The sequence below is a fragment of the Carex rostrata genome, chromosome 5, assembly GCF_964058835.1.
Source record: "Carex rostrata chromosome 5, lpCarRost1.2, whole genome shotgun sequence".
NCBI lineage: Eukaryota > Viridiplantae > Streptophyta > Magnoliopsida > Poales > Cyperaceae > Carex > Carex rostrata.
Genome location: NC_135922.1, coordinates 14,811,761 through 14,833,951, shown reverse-complemented (window position 1 = coordinate 14,833,951; position 22,191 = coordinate 14,811,761). Strand labels below are relative to the sequence as shown.

Genomic DNA, 22,191 nt, shown 5'->3' with positions numbered 1-22,191 from the left:
TTTTATTTATATCCAAAGGTTAAATTAAATTTCAAAAATATCCGTTTCGTCTCTCTTTTCTAAAAATATCCAAACCGGAAAAAAAATTTCCGGAATCTCAATTCTAATACCGAAAAAAAAATTTCCGGTTTTAGAATCCGGAAAAAAATTTTCCGGACTCGGGATTACCCTACATAAGGACCCCAGGGTGGTCCTTCTGCCCCACGGCTCCCTCCTCCCCTTCACTTTCAAGGTAATTTTTTTTTTAATTTGTATTTATAATTTATTTAATTATTTAATTTTAAATGGTTTAGAATAATGTCCAAATAATTTAGAAATTTAGAAAATTGTGTAGAATAATTTAGAAAATACCAAAATGGTGTAGAATAATTTAGAAAATACCAAAATGGTCTAGAATAATTTAGAAAATACCAAAATGGTGTAGAATAATTTAGAAAATACCAAAATGGTGTAGAATAATTTAGAAAATACCAAAATGGTCTAGAATAATTTAGAAAATACCAAAATGGTGTAGAATAATTTAGAAAATACCAAAATAGTTTAGAATAATTTAGAAAATATCAAAATTTTGTAGAATAATTTAGAAAATACCAAAATGGTCTAGAATAGTTTAGAAAATACCAAATGGTCTAGAATAATTTATCAAATACCAAAATAGTATAGAATAATTTAGAAAACACCAAAAATGGTCTAGAATAGTTTAGAAAATACTAAAATAGTCTACAATAGTTTAGAAAATACCAAAATAGTCTAGAATAATTTAGAAAATACCAAAATGGTCGAGAATAGTTTAGAAAATACCAAATGGTCTAGAAAATTACCTTATTAATGTAGAAAATTGTTCGATTAGTTTAGAATTTTTTTAGGAATCTCTTTTCTTTTTGGGTCCCTTTCGGAGCTCTGACTGTCTGATCGATCGGCTCTTCGATTCAGGTTTTTTAATTTTAATTTATAATATAATTAATTAGTTCATTTTAAATGGTTTAGAATATTGTCTTATTAATTTAGAAAATACCAAAATGGTCTATAATAATTTAGAATATAGCAAAATGTGTAGAATAATTTAGAAAATACCAAAATGGTGTAGAATAATTTAGAAAATATCAAAATGGTCCAGAATAATTTAGAAAATAACAAAATGGTCCAGAAAATTGAACTATTAATTTAGAAAATTATTTGATTAATAACAAAATGGTGTAAAATAATTTAGAAAATACCAAAATGGTCTACAATAATTTAGAAAATACCAAAATGATCTAGAATAATATAGAAAAATTAAAGATGACTTACAATATTGTTCGAATTTTGTAGTATGGCAGACGAAGTACTTAAGCATAAATTTAGCCCCTTGTTGTGGATAGCTCACGGCAATCATAGGGTATTTGAGGCGTCTAAGGAGGTAAGCATTTACTTATTTCGTTTTTCATAACTCAGTAAGTAATCAAATTATATTGTAATTAATTTTTTCCCTACTTTAGAGTACATATATTTTAACCGTGAGACACTATCGGCACAAATGCAAATATAACAAGAAGTACGCACCGTTTTTAATTCAAATGGGCTTATATCAGATTGCGACATTGTCCGATATCGCCCTTGATGCGGCCCTCATTCACGGACTTGTCGAGCGGTGGCGTCCGGAGACGCACACTTTTCATCTTCCCTTCGGAGAGATGACAGGTATTAACTAATTCAAATATATATATTTTTTAATTCTTTACTGACAAGTCAAATAAATTACAGTTATGATAAGCATAAATTATATACACATTTGATCTAGATTTTATCATAAAACAACATCAAATATCTTGTATTTATAATATAAAGTGATTAAAATACACTTGGAATCAAGTTACTGCGGTTATTTGGCTTTTCATTACAGGAAATGATGAAAAATGGCGAAAATACCTCTCAGTGCGGATCAACCACACGCACTGCTGATCAGTGCAGCCGCACTGGGTACTTAGCCGCATTTCCAACATCCAAGCGCTGTGCAGGAATTTTTCCCGAGCCTAGTGCGGACGCAGTTCCACCCGCACTGCGGATGAGCCCAACCGCACTCAATACTTAGCCGATTTTAGAAATTTCAGAAAAGCAGTATCCACACGCAGTGCGGGTCATCCATCCGCAGTTCCACCCGCACTCAGAAAATTCGCAGAAGTTAAATAAGGAAACTTAGCGTCAGTGCGGGTGAGATCACACGTTGTGCGGATGAGGCCATCCGCACTGGACCCGCAGAAAGCCAAAATTGCACGTTTTTGACAGTTTTTCTATTTTTGGCGCATCATGGACGCGTTTTGACAGCCAAATGTGGACAAGGCATCCTGGGAAACAATCCAAAAATAGCCCCCACTCACCCCACAACTATGCCTCTTGATTGGGCATAGTCTTTGTGTCACACCCCGAGGCCCACGAGGCATGACAGATGCTCCTGCCGTAGGCATACGGTTGCCCGTATACCTACTAGGCAATTACGATATGATAGAAAGTAAAACATAACGCGCAAACAAAACCAATAAATAACATAAACAGATCACAAATCCCAGCTGGTCAGGTTACAGTATACAAAACCCGTATCTCGATGGATACGCATCACAAAATGACATAGAGAATATATATATATAACCAAAACATAACTATATACATAATCTCTAATGTCACAATACCAGACAAGCTAGGCAGCGGTGAAACCAGGGCCTACCGACCTCGTGCCTCTCCCGGATCAGCCGAACCAGCACCTGAAAAATTTACCCAAAAGAGGGGATGAGAAATAAATTCTCAGTGCGATAAATTGCCACAAATCGTTCCTGGACTTGCAATCACAGATTATATTCAAAAATAAAACACAAATAAAGCTCCTATCAGTTTATAACCATATATAAACAAGAATGCATAAATCCAACAACATACATCCAAATGAAATCACAATTCAGAATTGTCAAGATGAAATTCAATCACACAATATTTGGTTTAACTCAGTTTCAGAATATCTGGTAGTAACTACAAATGTTCCACCAATCTGGACCCCAATTCGTTCCCTCTCATCTGTAGGGTTACAGACACCTACAGACGGCTGCGCCAGGTAAAACCTTTTCTCATGACACTCATCTGTAGTTACAGGCCTAACCGTTTAATTAAAAGTCTGGTTTCAATTCACATCCAGAAAATCCATATAAAGCAAATTGACCATCCAAATGCATTACCCCCTGGGTAATGCCTCTGATGCACAAGTCACATATAACCACAATCATAATACAAAGTCACTTACCCCTCGTCCCAACCGGTACTGGGAACTGCCGAGGGCCAGACGATCTAAAGCTTTAGAACACTGGGCATCAAAGTCTCTGCAGAGACTTTGACAAATCCGATTTCACCCCCTGGGTAACGTCATCACGGTGGATAACAATAATACCATATCCACCAACCAATGGTGATATGAAGCACGGTGACTTTAATTCCAAAATCAGATCATTCAGATCAACACAATTAATAACCATACCAGCATGCAAATCAATCAGATAAAACAATTCAAGTTTCACTTTATTTGGGCAATGCAATGCATATGCAACACAATCCGATAATGCAATTCAATCAATAATCAACATGTCAATCGAGACACAGTTTAATTCTGAATATAAAATATCAAACAAGTCCAGAAACCCCGCACCTGATTATGAAAAGCGTATCTCGCACTTATAGTTCGGACGTCTCGAAAGATCCCGCAAAATCTTGCTCAACCGAGCCTACACCTATATTAACATATATACTTAATTCAATATTTGTTCGACGATTGATATGCTTACTTGAGTGATATTATTTCCTATATACTTTCCTTAAGATAATCCATTTTGGAATAAGTGATCAACCCTTTCTCAATAAATATTAAGCCTTTCGGAGACAATATTAGCACTTCATCAAAATATTATGACTTTGTTTAATTATCACCATACACAATAAATATTAAGCCTTTCGGAGACAATATTAGCACTTCCTCAAAAATATTATGACTTTGTTTAATTATCACCATACTCAATAAATATTAAGCCTTTCAGAGATAATATTAGCACTTCCTCAAAAATATTATGACTTTGTTTAACTATCACCATACTCAATAAATATTAAGCCTTTCAGAGACAATATTAGCACTTCCTCAAAAATATTATGACTTTGTTTAACTATCATCATACACAAAAGAGGGAACAAAGAAAAGAGATCAACACCAAATTAATTTCAGATATTAAGAGAGTGAGAGAAGAACTTACCAATCAACACCTTTGTTTGTTGGATTAGACTAGACAAATCAAAATATTTCTCTAATTTTCGGATTTGAACCAAACCCTAGATAGAAAATCAAGATTAAGATAGAATTGAGAAGAGAATCACTAAATTAACAACCTAGAAGCATAATGGAGATAGATTACTCATCATTTATACAAACATTTCAAATTTGAGCAAAACCCTAGCAATAGAGATAAAATTCAGATTTTTGATGAGAGAGGAGAGAAAGGGAGTACCAATGGGGAAGCTAGATGGCCACTAGAATGAGAGATTCTCAACAATTTCCATTCTTTTCTTCAATTTCTCAAGGTTTCTTGGTGGATTTTTGAGAGAGAAGAGATGATCTCTCCTTCTCTTTCTTTTGGCAGCAAACACACAAGGGAGCAACGAAGGGAGAGAGAGGGTTGAATTGTTTACATGCATTTTGGACATTTTTCAAAATAGACCCTCCACTTGTTTGATATTACTAAAAGAAGAATATACATATATAGATATGTATATAAAAATCTCCATATTTCTTAATAAATCTTTAATTTATGTAAGGTATAAATTTCAAGATTTGATTAAGTCTGACTGTTTCGAAATTTCAGACTAATGTTATGTTATAATTGTTTTAATCTTCAACTCCTAGTTCAACAACAAAATATATATATATTTTTTTTTTATTATGTTTTAAACATTCTCATTATTATTATTATTTTTCTATTATAAAAATTTTCTTAACGTAACACTTTGGCTATAAAAGGAGGGGTTATTTCCCATTGGAAACATTCATTATCTCATTCTCTCTCTACACACACACAAGACTTAGCAATAGATTCTGAAGTAAGGAAAGCTTTCAAGCAAGGAGAAGAAGGGTTTCCTGAGCAAGATTCGACAAGATAGAGGTTTCTGATTTGTTAAAGGGTGTAATTACTTCTTTTATTTTATTTCTTCTTACTTTGTCAACTTTTTGTAATGGATCTCTCTAAGAGAGAGTAGTTCTCTCTCTAGGGGTTTAGGTCAATGCATGAACTTGTTTAATTCTATTTTATTTGGTTATTTGTTTTTATTATGATTATTTTATGGGATTTGATTGTTAATTTCTGTGATTTAATCATTTGTGTTAATTACATAGTTAGTACTTGAATTGTAGTATACCGTTTTGGATTCGAAAGAACCAAAATTGACTGTGATCAATAGGATAGTATCAAATTATGAATGCAAATACTCTAGGTTTAGATTAAGATTGTAACCAATTTAATCTAAGCCGGAACTACAGAAATTAAGGTTAGGAACTTGGTGAAGGACCTAACCGTGAAGTCAAACCCTAATTAGGACATCTCAAATCGAATCGGGTATTGGTATGATGGACTTAATTGAGAAGTACAAATATTTGAGGAGAGGAGAGACTAACAAGAGCTTATGGTCTTGGTAGCTAGGGTGAGAGACCTAATCAAGAAGTCCGAATTACCTAGGCACGTTATTAATTTACGAAAGTAACCCTAAATAACATATTAGGTTAGAAACCTCGTCAAATCATACATGAATTCAAACAAATACCGAATAAATAGAGTTAGCAAGGGATTGTAGACCAAAGACCCCTAGATCTCTAAATCTTGAAAGCAAACCAATTCCTTTCTTTTACTTTTATTTACAATTATTGTTTCAAACTGTTACATTCCGAAATTTTAAAACTTGATTAAATTGATAAATCGATCAATTTGCTTAAATAAAAAGTTTAATTAACATAACGATCGTTCAGAAATTTTCTGACCGACTAAAACGAAACTAAAATTTTGTAATATAAATAATGTATGAAATTATGTATAATAAAATTTAGAGATTTAGAAATAAAATAAAGTATAGCACTAGGAATAAAATTATAATTATTCGGTAAATTAGAAACTTAGAAAATCTGTTACAATTCCTTTTAATTTTCATAAAAGAAGAAATTGATTTAATTAGATTCGTGTAAATAAATAAATAAATTGAATTCCAAATAAAAGCATGATTATACGAAATTATTCGTACAATTGGATTTTTGAATTTATAAAATTAGTTCATTTAGGAATTTTAGAGATTTAATGGAATATATAAAATTTATATAAAGGGAATCGATTTATTCGAATCTGAAATTTAGAATTTAACACCTGAAATATTGTAACGAATATATGATAAATTTTACGAGACTTGATTCTAATTTTTGTAACATAGAATGTCTTAAAATAACCAATTGAGACCATATATTAAAAATCAGAATTGTCTGAACCGTTCGATTCGATTTAACACAAATAGGTAGATCATCCTAACCTTTAAAATTCAAATTCATGAATTATATTATACTTTGAATTGTTTTGGCCTTTGGATTACAACCCTGCACGAATCTTAAAGCAGTCCATTTAATCCCCCTCTCCCTTCTCTCTTTCTCTCCTCTCCCTCCCTCTACGTGACAGAAACAGAAACCCCCCCCCTGTCCGCCCCTTCCTCTCTTCAGCGCCAACCCCAGGGGGGCTCCGCCCTCCCCTCTCCCATCGCCGGCGAACCCACCGAAACCGCTCCCCTTGCTCTCCTCTCTTCCTCTCTGCCGTGACAACCCCAAACCCGCCCCCTCCCCTCTCTTCTACACCGAAAACAGGGCCCCGCCCCTCCCCTTCCGCCGCTGCCACGGCCAGCAGCCGCCGCCCCCACTCTCTCCTCTCTTTCCTTCTCGGTCTGACCCACCAGACCCGCCCGAAGCCCCTGCCCCTCCTCCTCTTTTCCCGCCTCCCCTCCTCTCCCGTGAAACCCTAGAAACTAGGGTTTAGGCGGGGTGCTGCCCCGGTGTTGGCTTGGTGCCGTGATGGTGATGGCTTGGTGTTGCTATGGTGCTCGCTTGTGCTCGAGTAAGATGGCCGCAAGGCGAGACGAAACCCTCGGAACCGATCCCTTGTTTCGACCTTTTCTTTTTCGGTTAATTTCTAAAATTCTTGATTTGTGTTTTGATGAATCGATTAATGTCGTAGCACTTGAATTGACTAATTATCGAAGGACGGGTTGTTGATTTTCCCGACTCGATCGAATTGCTCGAATAAATTAAGTATAAGGGGCTATGTTGCAAATGATTTTTATTAAGGGTCGGAATTGTAAAATGTATGACCATAGTGATTTGTATGAATTAAAGGGGCTAAAATATTGAAATGAATATGACATGATGTGTATGTGTAAATAGAATTGGATTTCGGCTTTGAGAATTAAAATAATGGAATTGGAGTAAATTGTGAATTGTTAATTAGAGGCTTAAACCTTTGCTAAAATTTGGTCCTTTAATTAAAGTAAGTAGATGTGATGATTTTAAAAATTACTAGGATCGAATTGCAAATGTTTAGAGTAAAGCGGTATAATTGCAAAGCAGACGCCATGGTGGGAAATTTATATTGATTGAGGACCAATATGAAAAAGATGTGAATTTATATGGAATGATGGCCGTGACTTTATTGTTGGGCTATACTTGAATTAAAATGAAATAGTTTAAATAACTTTGCCTTTGAATTGGTTTGATTAACGACATGATATATATATATATATATATATATATATATATATATATTTGTGCATACTTGGGTCCAATGCTAGAATGTAAAAGAAACTGAAATTTGATTTAGCTTTTAAATAAGATTATGATAAGGAAAGTATAAAGAAAATAATATCACTCAAGTACGCAGATAAATTGTCGAACAATGATTTAAATTAAGTATACGTATAATATAGGTGTAGCCTCGGTCGAGCAAGATATCGCGAGGTGATTCGAGACGTCTGATCCTTAAATTAAGCGGTACGCTCGTCATAATCAGGTGCGGGATTCTTGGACTTGTTTGATACTTTATTTTCAGGAATTAAACTGTGTTTTTGTTTGTCATGTTGAATATCATTGATTGCATCACTGAATTGCGTAGAGCATTTGTAACACTATAAGAAATATTATAAAAAAAATATATATAATGGTATAATTATAAATTTTGCATTTAAAACTACATAAAGAAATTTCTATAAATAAAACATACATATATAAATATATATATATATATAAGTTTTTATAATTTTATATATATAATTGAGTGAATATATATATGTTAATAATCAAATTGGAAGGTCTAAGAAGTATAAAAAAATTTAATAAGAGGTTTTATGTGCAAAATATATAACCTTATGCAATAAATAAAAATTGAAGGACTAATTTGTAAAATACCCAAAAGCTTGTCATAAGCTTCTCTTGTACCGTCCAGTACCATGTTGGTACCGTGAGAAACAAAAAAAAAAAGAGGAGAGCGGGTGAGGGCAAGGGAAAGGAAGAGAGAAAGGGAGAGAAAGGAAATTTCGCGATCGATCGAACCGTCCGTAGATTCGAGATCAGAACGAAGCCCTCTACGCAATAAAGCAATTAATTTGGTATAAATCTCTATTTCTCAAATTCTATTTGGAACCCTAGATTTCGAGTTAAATTGCAATTCTTTCGTTTAAAGTTCGTATTTGAGTTTTGATTCGAGATTTCATGTAATTAACCTCATTCCTTGAACAATTGAGTTGAATTTATGAATTTGGGTTTAGGGTTTTTGAAACTAGGGTTTATATTTTGGAAATATTATAAGGGTTGAAAGTATAAAAGTTATGCAAATATTTAAGTTCTTTCGATTGAAACCCGAATTGCTATTTAAAACTAATTACCGAATATGTGTCGAACCTTCGAACTTTGAGTTATGAAATTAGAATTTGATATTAACTTGAATGGTTGTATGGTGTCGAAAACTTGAATGAACCAAGTAGATATACACTTTAAACTGCACCAAAGCATAGCAACCATAAGTCGTAACCGAGCATCGATCGAAACAAGTTCTAACTAAACAATTGAATTCTGCATGTGAATTGCGGGCCGCAATAGAAAGCCCTGCGGGCCGCAACATGATCTGATACTTAACCAAAAATTTGAGCTGTGATGGTTACGGGCCGCAGAGAGCCCAGTACTTAACCAATTTTTGTATTCTGTTCTGTGTGTACTGCGGGCCGCAACAACACCATTATGGGCCGCAATTACTGTGCAGATTTGTAATAATTGAGTATTTTTAAACCTAATCGAAGGGGTATCGAATCGTAATCATATAATGTCAATTATATAGCAATTATAAGCTAATTAAACCCTAATGGTATATATTCTAAATAGAATCAATAAGGCAACAGCGTACGGAACCTCGAGGAGTTTAAGACGTAAGATTTACTTAAGAGCAGCGTACTCAGGTGCGGGATTTCTGGACTTGTCTGATATTTTATTTTCAGAATTAAATTGTAGTTCTATTGACATGTTGAATATTCTTGTTGATTGCATTATATGAATTGTGCATTTGCATTTCATGCCCTAATATCATCGAACTCGAATTTTGGTAAGTTGATTGACTTGCATATTGGTATTGAATACATTTGTGTCGATCTATTATGATCTGATTGTAGATGAAAAGTCACTGGAATTGGAAATGAGATGAAATGGTATGTTATGGATCACCAAAGTGTGACCAATTTGCAAAACCTGGTGCACGGGTTTTGGGAGGATTCTAAAGCTTTAGTCTCTGAGGCTCGTGTAAGTCCCCAGACCGGTTGGGGCAGGAGCAGTATGAAACTAGTTGTGAATGGTAGTAATATGAGTGACTAGTGTGAGATGTCGTATGCATGATCTGATGAGATATGCGTTTGAATGGTCAATTGAGATTATGATTCTTAACGAATTTTCTGAATATGATCTGTAACTAGAAAGCTAGGAAATGGTTAAGCCAAGCACTACCGATGGGTGTCATATACTGTACAGTAGGGTGGCCTTCGGTAGGTGTCTGGAACCCTACCGTTGTCGACGGGTTTGCGGTACAGCTGGGTGGTACATCGGTAAGTGCTACCAGACTTATTAAAATAATTAAGCCCAATTGTTGTTGATTTGAAATTCGATTTAATACTCTTGTGTTGTAATTCATTCGATTATCTGCTGTCAGGTATGCATTCATGTTTATATAATGTTATACATGTACAATGCGTTGTTGATAATTTCTTTTTGAAAATAAAGTTTGATTGCAAGTCCAGGGGTTCGTATGTGGCAAATTATCGCACTGAGATTTTATTCTCACACCCGTTGGGTTATCCTTTTCAGGTTCTGGTGCAGTAGGGAGCGGTGAGGCACGACAGTCTTAGGCCTCGGTATTTGTCCTTCTACCAGAGTTTCTATGATACCTGTTAGATTTTGGTTTTGTGGTTGTGATATGTTATCTACGTATATGTGCATATACGTAGTTTTTGTATGATGTGATGTATATTGGTATCTTTTGAACTGAATCAGGAGTTATGTTTATATTTGTTTTCTCAGAATTGTGTTGAATTGTTTAATTGCTTGTTGAATGGGGTTATATATTTGGGATTTATGGGAATTGAGTAAATGAATCGTAATTGCCTTGTAGGCATACGGGAAACTGTATGTTTACGGCAGGGACCCTGTCGCATTTTTGTACAGGTTTGCTACGGGGTGTGACAGGTCTCCCTTTGGTGGTATCAGAGCATGGTTAAGCCTCAACCTGAACCAGTCTAATAAGATACGTGAGAGTAACACGTAATAAGGGAATCGTAACGAATAATGAGGTATTTCGTATAATAATTTGAAATATACATTATTATAATGTTATTTTTGGTATAGTACAGAATAATGGAGACACGTAGAGGCCGAGGACGACCTCGAGTGAACCCAGATGTACATATCGAGCCGGCTGCTGAAAGGGTTGAAGAACCGAATAGGAACCAAGAACTGGATGATCGCTTGATAGCGGCCTATGAAAGGGGTCGTCAAGCAGCAGAAAGGCGTAATATAGTACCGGAAGCACCGGTAGCTCAAGGAGGTGGACCTGAGGATTTCCGCAAGTTATATGATTCATTCATGCGACTAAATCCATCGCAGTTCGATGGCACCGGTGGGTACTCAGAAGCAGAGGAGTGGCTAGAGAAAATGAATGCAAAGCTCGTATTGTGTCGGGCACCGGAAGAGGATATGGTGGAGTTAGTAGAGCAACAGTTAGATGGAGATGCACGCTTCTGGTGGAATGGGGCCCGACGGAATTATGTCGGGGAAGCTGTCAAGATCCCGTGGGAATGGTTCGAAGAACAGTTTACTCGAAGATTTCTAAGCAATATTCACCGAGAAGCTTTGCGAAGAAAGTTTCTAGAGTTGAAGCAAAATAGGCGACCGGTAGCAGAGTACAACAACGAGTTCTTAGCATTATCCAGGTATGCTACCGATGTACAAAATGATCGAGTAAGGTATCACAGACAATATCTGGATGGACTGGACGGGAGCATCTCAATGATAGTTGATACTCCAATGGTTACAGAATTGCAATCGATAATGGATCACGCTGAACAAGTAGAAATGCATGCGAAAAGAAGGAATGAACAGTTTGCAGAGCGAAATGTGAAACAACGGGCTGATCAGAGTCGGCCGGTTGTAAGGTCAAGGGGAGGCTCGTCAACAGCTAGACCCTCTCAAAGGCAAGTTTTTACACCTAGACCATCTTATGCACCAGCAGCTACCTCAGGATTTCGACCGGGATTTCAGCCTGGTTCTATGTGGTGCCGTTCTTGTAACCAGACGCATAATGAAATTGAATGCAGACGCCGTACTGGTGTATGTTACTTATGCGGTAGTGCAGCTCATTGGGCAAATGAATGCCCGAATGCTATGGGAAGATTTCAGAGAGATAGTGGTGCAGGAGGATCAGCTAGTATGGGACGTGGCGGACCGTCATTCCGTGGACGAAGCGGTTCTCAAGTAAGCGGAGGCAATACTAGCCGAGCGGGCAGCGCCAATAGTACTGCTAGGACGGGTGGACGAGTAGCGGTACATGCTCTAGATGTAGCAGGAGAGGTGCCAAGTACTTCAGATGTGGTTCCGGAGGGTGAAGAAGAAACTGGATACCAGACAGATATGATGACAGGTATAATTTCTATATCGGATCATGATACCTACTGCTTAATAGATACAGGGTGCAGTCATTCTATCGTATCAAGAGCGTTAGTGGAGAGTTGTAAATGGCCCGTCGAGACGAATAGTCAAGTGTTAAATGTTCAGACTCCTTTCAATTCCACCAACCAAACCATTATGATCTGCCGAAACCGAAAAGTTAGAATAGACGGAAGATATTTTGAAGTGGACCTGTTAGTAATGGAAATTGCCGGGTATGATGTGTTATTGGGGATGGATTGGTTAACTCGGCACGAAGCAACAATTGATTGTATGCATCGCCGGATTTATTTCTCAACCGCAAGAGGTATGTCATGTATACTTAATTGTAGAAAAATGGGAGGGTTGATACCTTTTATTTCGGCCGTAGAAATGAGGCGGCTGATAGAGTCCGGATGTACTGCTTACTTAGCAGCCGTGGTTTATACTATTACAGAAGTTCCGAAGATTAACACTATTCCAATAGTATCTGAATTTGTAGATGTATTTCCCGATGAGATAGCAGGGCTACCACCAGAACGGGAAATAGAGTTTGGCATTGAATTGATACCAGGGACAACACCGATTTCGAAAACCCCGTACCGAATGGCTCCAGCTGAATTAAAGGAACTCAAAGCACAATTAGAAGACATGTTGGAACACGAGTTTATCAGACCCAGTACATCGCCATGGGGTGCTCCGGTATTGTTTGTAAAAAAGAAGGACGGGACGCTGAGGTTATGCATTGACTACCGGGAGCTGAATAAGGTAACCGTGAAAAATAAATACCCGTTACCTCGTATTGACGATTTATTTGATCAGCTACAGGGTTCTTCTATTTACTCAAAGATTGATTTACGGACCGGGTACCATCAGTTGAGGATCCGGCCGAGTGATGTAGACAAGACCGCATTCCGTACAAGGTACGGGCATTATGAATACCTGGTCATGCCGTTCGGGCTAACGAATGCTCCAGCAGCATTCATGGATTTGATGCATCGGGTATTTCACGACTTGTTAGATTCAACAGTGGTGGTTTTCATAGATGACATACTCGTTTACTCGAAGTCGAGGGAAGAACACGAAGTACATTTGCGCATAGTGTTACAAAGGCTACGAGAACATCAGTTGTTTGCGAAATTCTCGAAGTGCGAGTTCTGGTTAGAAAAAGTGGCATTTCTCGGGCATGTGATCTCGGGAGAAGGGTTAGCAGTGGACTCAAATAAAATTAAAGCTGTGACAGAATGGAAGAAGCCAAAGACAGTTACGGAGATTCGAAGCTTCTTGGGGTTAGCAGGATATTACAGAAGATTTGTACCCCGATTTTCGCAATTAGCTGCTCCACTTACAAGATTGTTACATAAAGGTATAAAATTTGATTGGGGTACTAAACAAGATCAAAGTTTCCAAGAGTTAAAGAATCGACTAGTATCCGCACCAGTGCTTACTATGCCGATAGCTGACAAGGAGTATACTGTGTTCACTGATGCATCCCGATCAGGACTCGGGTGCGTATTGATGCAGGATGATCACGTGATTGCCTACGCATCTCGGCAGTTACGACCACATGAGCAGAACTATCCGACACATGACTTGGAGCTAGCAGCGGTAATATTTGCATTGAAAATTTGGCGGCATTACTTATATGGAGTAAAATGTCGTATATTCACCGATCATCAAAGTCTGAAGTATGTTTTTACACAAAGAGAATTAAATCTGAGACAAAGGAGATGGCTAGAACTTATGAAAGACTATGACCTCGATATCCAATACCACGCGGGAAAGGCAAATGTGGTAGCAGACGCACTGAGTAGAAAGAGTCAGGTAAACCTGGCATCTATCATTACAACCGAAACTCATCTATTAGAAGAAATGAGAAGAATGAATTTATATGTTGGGGCTTCTCGAGAATTTGCGTTGGAGATAGCTGGCAAACATATCGGAGGTAGATCTGAAGCAAGTACATCGGCAGTTGTGTCGGTGATTATGGCAGCAGTTGAAATCCGATCAGAGTTACTAGAGCGAATCCGAACAGAGCAAAACAATGACCCAAAGTGCCAACACTTTCGACAACTCTATGAATCAAATCCAGATTCACCGTTCCAAGTTCAAGCAGACGGAATTTTGAGATTTCATAACCGCATATGTGTTCCGAATAATGCTGAGTTAAAGGATCTGATTTTAGCGGAAGCACATGAGTCGGGGTATGCTATTCACCCCGGAGAAGTGAAGATGTACCAAGACTTAAAGAATTATTTCTGGTGGCCGAAGATGAAACGAAATGTGCAGAGCTATATTGAGAAGTGTCAGACGTGTCAGCAAGTCAAAGCCGACCGAAGGACAAAGGCGGGATTATTGAGACCGTTGGAGATACCGATGAAGAAGTTTGAATCAATCACGATGGATTTCGTGACCGGACTACCAAGGACCGTAGGAAGGTATGATGCTATATGGGTTATCGTAGACCGATTGACGAAAATAGCCCATTTTATTCCACTTCGGATTGAGATTTCCGGTAGAGAGTTAGCAGACTTGTTTCTGAAGTATCAATTCAAGTATCACGGTTGTTCAAGAACTATCATTTCAGATCGCGATCCACGGTTTACTTCACATTTTTGGGAAAGCTTTCAAGAGGCAATGGGTACTAGATTGAGGTTTAGCACAGCACACCATCCGCAAACCGACGGACAATCTGAACGGACTATACAAACACTGGAGGATATGCTCAGAGCTTGTGCGTTAGAATTTCGAGGTTCGTGGATTGATCATTTATACTTGGTTGAATTTGCATACAACAATAGCTATCACTCGAGTATCGGCATGTCGCCGCAAGAAGCGCTAACGGGACAACAGTGTCGTACTCCGCTCTGGTGGGGACCAGCGGGTACGTATGTACCTACAGGACCTCAAATGTTAGAAGAAGTGGCGGCCAAAACAAAAGTTGTGTTAAATCGGCTCAAATCAGCTCAGGATAGACAGAAAAAGTATGCGGATATACATAGAAGACTGTTGGAATTTCTGGATGGAGATCACGTGTGGTTACGGGTCTCACCTGTCCGAGGTGTGCATAGATTCGGAGTTTCGGGGAAGTTAAGTCCCCGGTACATTGGGCCGTTCCAAATTACTCGAAGAGTTGGACCGGTAGCGTATGAATTGGCATTACCACCAGTGCTGGATAGAGTACATCCAGTGTTCCATGTATCGCAGTTACGCCGGTATGTGAAGGACCCGTCGCATTGCATAGATCACTCGAATCTACATGTGCAAGATGACTTAACTTATCAAGAGGAACCGATGCAAATCTTGGATCGAAAGGAACAAAGGTTGCGGACGAAAGTGATCAAACTGGTGTTAGTCAAATGGGGCCGTCATTCGAATAAAGAAGCGACATGGGAAAGCGAGGAAAGCATACGAGCGAGGTATCCGGAGTTATTCGATAATTCAGGTACGTAATCAAGTTCAGCGGACTGAACTTTATTTTAAGGAGGGAAGAATTGTAACACTATAAGAAATATTATAAAAAATATATATATAATGGTATAATTATAAATTTTGCATTTAAAACTACATAAAGAAATTTCTATAAATAAAACATACATATATAAATATATATATATATATAAGTTTTTATAATTTTATATATATAATTGAGTGAATATATATATGTTAATAATCAAATTGGAAGGTCTAAGAAGTATAAAAAAATTTAATAAGAGGTTTTATGTGCAAAATATATAACCTTATGCAATAAATAAAAATTGAAGGACTAATTTGTAAAATACCCAAAAGCTTGTCATAAGCTTCTCTTGTACCGTCCAGTACCATGTTGGTACCGTGAGAAACAAAAAAAAAAGAGGAGAGCGGGTGAGGGCAAGGGAAAGGAAGAGAGAAAGGGAGAGAAAGGAAATTTCGCGATCGATCGAACCGTCCGTAGATTCGAGATCAGAACGAAGCCCTCTACGCAATAAAGCAATTAATTTGGTATAAATCTCTATTTCTCAAATTCTATTTGGAACCCTAGATTTCGAGTTAAATTGCAATTCTTTCGTTTAAAGTTCGTATTTGAGTTTTGATTCGAGATTTCATGTAATTAACCTCATTCCTTGAACAATTGAGTTGAATTTATGAATTTGGGTTTAGGGTTTTTGAAACTAGGGTTTATATTTTGGAAATATTATAAGGGTTGAAAGTATAAAAGTTATGCAAATATTTAAGTTCTTTCGATTGAAACCCGAATTGCTATTTAAAACTAATTACCGAATATGTGTCGAACCTTCGAACTTTGAGTTATGAAATTAGAATTTGATATTAACTTGAATGGTTGTATGGTGTCGAAAACTTGAATGAACCAAGTAGATATACACTTTAAACTGCACCAAAGCATAGCAACCATAAGTCGTAACCGAGCATCGATCGAAACAAGTTCTAACTAAACAATTGAATTCTGCATGTGAATTGCGGGCCGCAATAGAAAGCCCTGCGGGCCGCAACATGATCTGATACTTAACCAAAAATTTGAGCTGTGATGGTTACGGGCCGCAGAGAGCCCAGTACTTAACCAATTTTTGTATTCTGTTCTGTGTGTACTGCGGGCCGCAACAACACCATTATGGGCCGCAATTACTGTGCAGATTTGTAATAATTGAGTATTTTTAAACCTAATCGAAGGGGTATCGAATCGTAATCATATAATGTCAATTATATAGCAATTATAAGCTAATTAAACCCTAATGGTATATATTCTAAATAGAATCAATAAGGCAACAGCGTACGGAACCTCGAGGAGTTTAAGACGTAAGATTTACTTAAGAGCAGCGTACTCAGGTGCGGGATTTCTGGACTTGTCTGATATTTTATTTTCAGAATTAAATTGTAGTTCTATTGACATGTTGAATATTCTTGTTGATTGCATTATATGAATTGTGCATTTGCATTTCATGCCCTAATATCATCGAACTCGAATTTTGGTAAGTTGATTGACTTGCATATTGGTATTGAATACATTTGTGTCGATCTATTATGATCTGATTGTAGATGAAAAGTCACTGGAATTGGAAATGAGATGAAATGGTATGTTATGGATCACCAAAGTGTGACCAATTTGCAAAACCTGGTGCACGGGTTTTGGGAGGATTCTAAAGCTTTAGTCTCTGAGGCTCGTGTAAGTCCCCAGACCGGTTGGGGCAGGAGCAGTATGAAACTAGTTGTGAATGGTAGTAATATGAGTGACTAGTGTGAGATGTCGTATGCATGATCTGATGAGATATGCGTTTGAATGGTCAATTGAGATTATGATTCTTAACGAATTTTCTGAATATGATCTGTAACTAGAAAGCTAGGAAATGGTTAAGCCAAGCACTACCGATGGGTGTCATATACTGTACAGTAGGGTGGCCTTCGGTAGGTGTCTGGAACCCTACCGTTGTCGACGGGTTTGCGGTACAGCTGGGTGGTACATCGGTAAGTGCTACCAGACTTATTAAAATAATTAAGCCCAATTGTTGTTGATTTGAAATTCGATTTAATACTCTTGTGTTGTAATTCATTCGATTATCTGCTGTCAGGTATGCATTCATGTTTATATAATGTTATACATGTACAATGCGTTGTTGATAATTTCTTTTTGAAAATAAAGTTTGATTGCAAGTCCAGGGGTTCGTATGTGGCAAATTATCGCACTGAGATTTTATTCTCACACCCGTTGGGTTATCCTTTTCAGGTTCTGGTGCAGTAGGGAGCGGTGAGGCACGACAGTCTTAGGCCTCGGTATTTGTCCTTCTACCAGAGTTTCTATGATACCTGTTAGATTTTGGTTTTGTGGTTGTGATATGTTATCTACGTATATGTGCATATACGTAGTTTTTGTATGATGTGATGTATATTGGTATCTTTTGAACTGAATCAGGAGTTATGTTTATATTTGTTTTCTCAGAATTGTGTTGAATTGTTTAATTGCTTGTTGAATGGGGTTATATATTTGGGATTTATGGGAATTGAGTAAATGAATCGTAATTGCCTTGTAGGCATACGGGAAACTGTATGTTTACGGCAGGGACCCTGTCGCATTTTTGTACAGGTTTGCTACGGGGTGTGACAGCATTTGCATAGCCCAATTAAATTAAACTCGAATTGATCTGAATTGAATGATTTGCATGCTGGTATGGTTATAGGTTATGTTGATCTATTGTGATCTGATTTTGATTGAAAGTCACCACGAGCTGTGTATGTGAATGTATGTGAATGGATTTACGAAGTTAAGCACTTGGATCCAATGAATTTGCCAAGTCGGGCTGTATGCTGACTTGGATTCCCAGGATCCTAAATGGCCTTAGGTGAACGGCCCTCGATATTCCCAGTACCGGTTGAGACGAGGGAGGGTGATTATGTTATGAGATGTGTGATTGGAAATCGTGGGTGACATGTGTAACGTCTATGGCTCGGTGGCATTTTCCTACGTGTTAATGCATTTGAAAGGTCAATTGAATATTACGACTATTGGAATGATTCCAAAGTGGATTTTCTTTATATGATTCGAACCAGACCTTAATAAACTGTTAAGCCAAGCGATTGCAGATGGGTGTCAGATAAAGGGTCTAGCGGTTGGCCATCTGTAGGTGTCAGTAACCCTACAGATGTGGGTTTGATAAAGGTTCAGCTCGAAAGAACATCTGTAATTGCTACAAGCCCTAATGAACTGAGTTATGAATCGAGTTAAGCCAAAGTATATGTTGTGTTTGAAATTCATCTTGAAAATTCCGTAAACTGTGTTTCAGGTTGATTCATTGTTGTCGAGCATCGGTATTATGTTATTTATGATTATACATATATCTGTTTGAACTGTTATTGGTTTGGGTTTCATTTTTGAATATAGAGTTTGATTGCAAGTCCAATAATTCAACTGTGGCAAATTCGCACTGAGAATTTATTCTCACCCCCACGCTCCCGATTATTTTCAGGTTTGTCACTCGGACGCAGCAGATGAGGATATTGGCAATACATATAAAAGATCCACTGCCTTGCGTGTATATGTGACGCTTGATTTATACACGCGGCAGGCTGTCAGACCCGGTGGATTTGGGGTGTGACACAAACTCCTTTCTTTTGGGTATTGAACTCAACCTTAGGAATCATTAGAACCCCCCCCCCCCCCCATTTACTTTATTGCACTTTACTTTCTTCCTTTTCTGAAATTTATTATTTAAAGTTTAAGCATAGTATTTACCATACTCCTTGTGGTTCGATACCCGATAATATACTACACGGTAGGATTGTATACTTGCAATCTAAGCCGAATGTGTATTTGAGGATAAAGCTTTTTACCATACCCTTTGGATGTATCAAGTTACGCTGGAGGATGTGAGTTGTCTGTGGGGTTTGCCTATTACGGGGGATCCGGTAATGGGAATTATAGACTCGGCGAGTATCCAAGGCCGACTGTATTAGTTGCTAGGCGTTAAAGATAATGAAGTCAAGGGGTTAATGAAAAAGAGGGGAAAGGATACGTGCGACATGCTTGTGGCCAAAAAAGTGCTCCGTGAGCGCTTCAAAAAATTACCAACAGATGCGACCGACGAACAATTGAAGTGGTTAGTATTTTTTATTTACAACCCTATTCGTATTTGATATTTTCAATAAAGTGCTCACATTCTACAATTGACGATTAGGTATGTCCGTGGATTTCTCCTCGACATGCTAGGGAATACCATGTTTGCTGACAATAGCGAGGACGGAATACCGCTGTGGTATCTCAGCATGGTTGAAAATTTGGACGAGCCGAGGAATTACAATTGGGGCGGAGCTGTTCCATGCATGGTCCCACCATGCTTCTGCAACACTGGTCTCATTGGTACATCCATAGAGTGCCGACCGGTGCTAGGTCGGGATCTAACTGGAATTGGGTTGGGATCCACAGGATTTCGACTGGTACTGGGTCGGGATCGAGGTCCAGGAATATGATTGGCATAGTTCGGTTTCAATTCTACATATAACTCCAGAACCGGTAACCTTTGTGGAAAAGACGACACAATTCCTAAAATCATTTCGAACGATTGTTGCTTTATTACCGGTACTAATTGGTAGTCACGTTGGCCATCGGTGGACATGTTAAACTTGGCTTGGATTTCCATATTTGCTTGACTATAATTGTACCCAACAAATTTATAAATCTCATTCTGAAGATAATCAAAACTGTGGTTCACGGTTAGCGGTAATGAGTATTTAGCTCAGGTACTGTAATAGACCCCGTCATCATTGTATTGAATTTCCCCTCCAATAAAAATTTTCACACAAATAGTTGTCATTTTTATTTTTGATTGATCTGGCAATTTCAAAAATAACAACATATAAGTAATTAAAAATTGTCCGGCCTCTGAAGAATATTCTAGACTATTTTGGATATTCTAAAATTATTCTACACCATTTTGGAATTTTATAAATTAATAGGGCAACATTCTAAACTATTTTGGAATTTTTTTAATTATTCTAAACCATTTTGGAAGGTTCTAAAAAATTCTAAATTTTCTGGACAATATTACAAAAAGAAATTATTTTGGAATGAACTAATTAATTATAATTTAAATTAAAATTAACATAAAGAAAATAAAATAACCTCAATCGAAGAGCCGATCGATCAGACAATCAAAGCTCCGTAAGGGATTCGAAAAGGAAAATGGTTCCTAAAACAATTCTAAATCACTTTAGAATTTTTAAAATTATTCTAGAGTATTTTGGAAATTTTTAAATTATTCTATACCATTTTGAATTTTTTTTAATTAATAGGACAATATTCTAAATTTAAATAATTATTAATTTAAATAAATTAAAATTAAATTTATTAAATTTAAATAATTTAAAATTAAATAATTATTCATTTAAATAATTTAAAATTAAATAATTATTCATTTAAATAATTTAAAATTAAATAATTATAAATTTTAATAATTTAAAATTAAATAATTATATATTTAAATAATTAAAAATTAAATACTTATAAATTTAAATAATTTAAAATTAAATAATTATATATTTAAATAATTAAAAATTAAATACTTATAAATTTAAATAATTTAAAATTAAATATATTAAATTTAAATAATTTAAAATTAAATATATTATATTTAAATAATTTAAAATTAAATATATTAAATTTAAATAATTTAAAATTAAATATATTAAATTTAAATAATTTAAAATTAAATAATTATAAATTAAATAACTTACTGTCAGAGAGCTGAGAGTGAAAGCAAGAGACGACACTTCGCGGTTTTTATAAACGAATTCACTGCGATTATGGAAAAAAAATTTCCGGAAATTTAATTGGAAAACCGGAAAAAAAATTTCGGATTCTAAAACCGGATATAATTTTTATGGTTTTAGAATTGAGATTCCGGAAATTTTTTTTCCGATTTTAGAGGTTAATTACGGAAAAAAAATTTCCCGTTTGGGTATTTTTGGAAAAACAGAGGCGAAATGGTTATTTTTTGAAATTTAATTTAAATTTTGAATATAAATGAAAAAATCGGGGCTATGGTACTATGCATAGCATGGATTGGTCCACTGTATGAATCAATATCTCCTTTTTTAAAGTTCAAACAATCAATCTGAACTATTCAATATGATCTCCATATATATACAAATATAATGGTAGATCAAATTTAACAATTTTTACATTTTCTCTATTTTTATAGATAAGTACAAAATCACTTGATCTAAAAATTCTAGACCATTCAAAGTAACGATTTTCTACTTATCTAAATAAATAGTAAAAAAAGTTATAAAAAATCTACATGTATATTTTATGTGTTTGTCATATTGAATGATTCATATCAACTATTTGAACTTTAAAAACAAAGATATTGATCCATAGTACAGACCAATATGCGTCATATACATAGTACCAAAGCCTTACTCGTGATATTTCAATTTGGTTGTGTTTG

General features: G+C 36.3%; 2 long non-coding RNA genes across 2 annotated transcripts; one reads left to right on the top strand and one right to left on the bottom strand.

Moving 5' to 3' along the window:
• Nucleotides 1-1,298: 1,298 nt before the first annotated feature.
• Nucleotides 1,299-19,738, top strand: LOC144553681 (uncharacterized). Its single transcript, XR_013511432.1, has 3 exons — nucleotides 1,299-1,399; nucleotides 1,479-1,680; nucleotides 19,599-19,738. It is a non-coding gene; the product is annotated as an uncharacterized LOC144553681 (long non-coding RNA).
• Nucleotides 2,510-4,653, bottom strand: LOC144554592 (uncharacterized). The gene is made up of 4 exons (XR_013511658.1): nucleotides 4,515-4,653; nucleotides 4,263-4,338; nucleotides 3,668-3,749; nucleotides 2,510-2,738 (listed from the first exon to the last, which is right to left on the bottom strand). It is a non-coding gene; the product is annotated as an uncharacterized LOC144554592 (long non-coding RNA).
• Nucleotides 19,739-22,191: the final 2,453 nt, after the last annotated feature.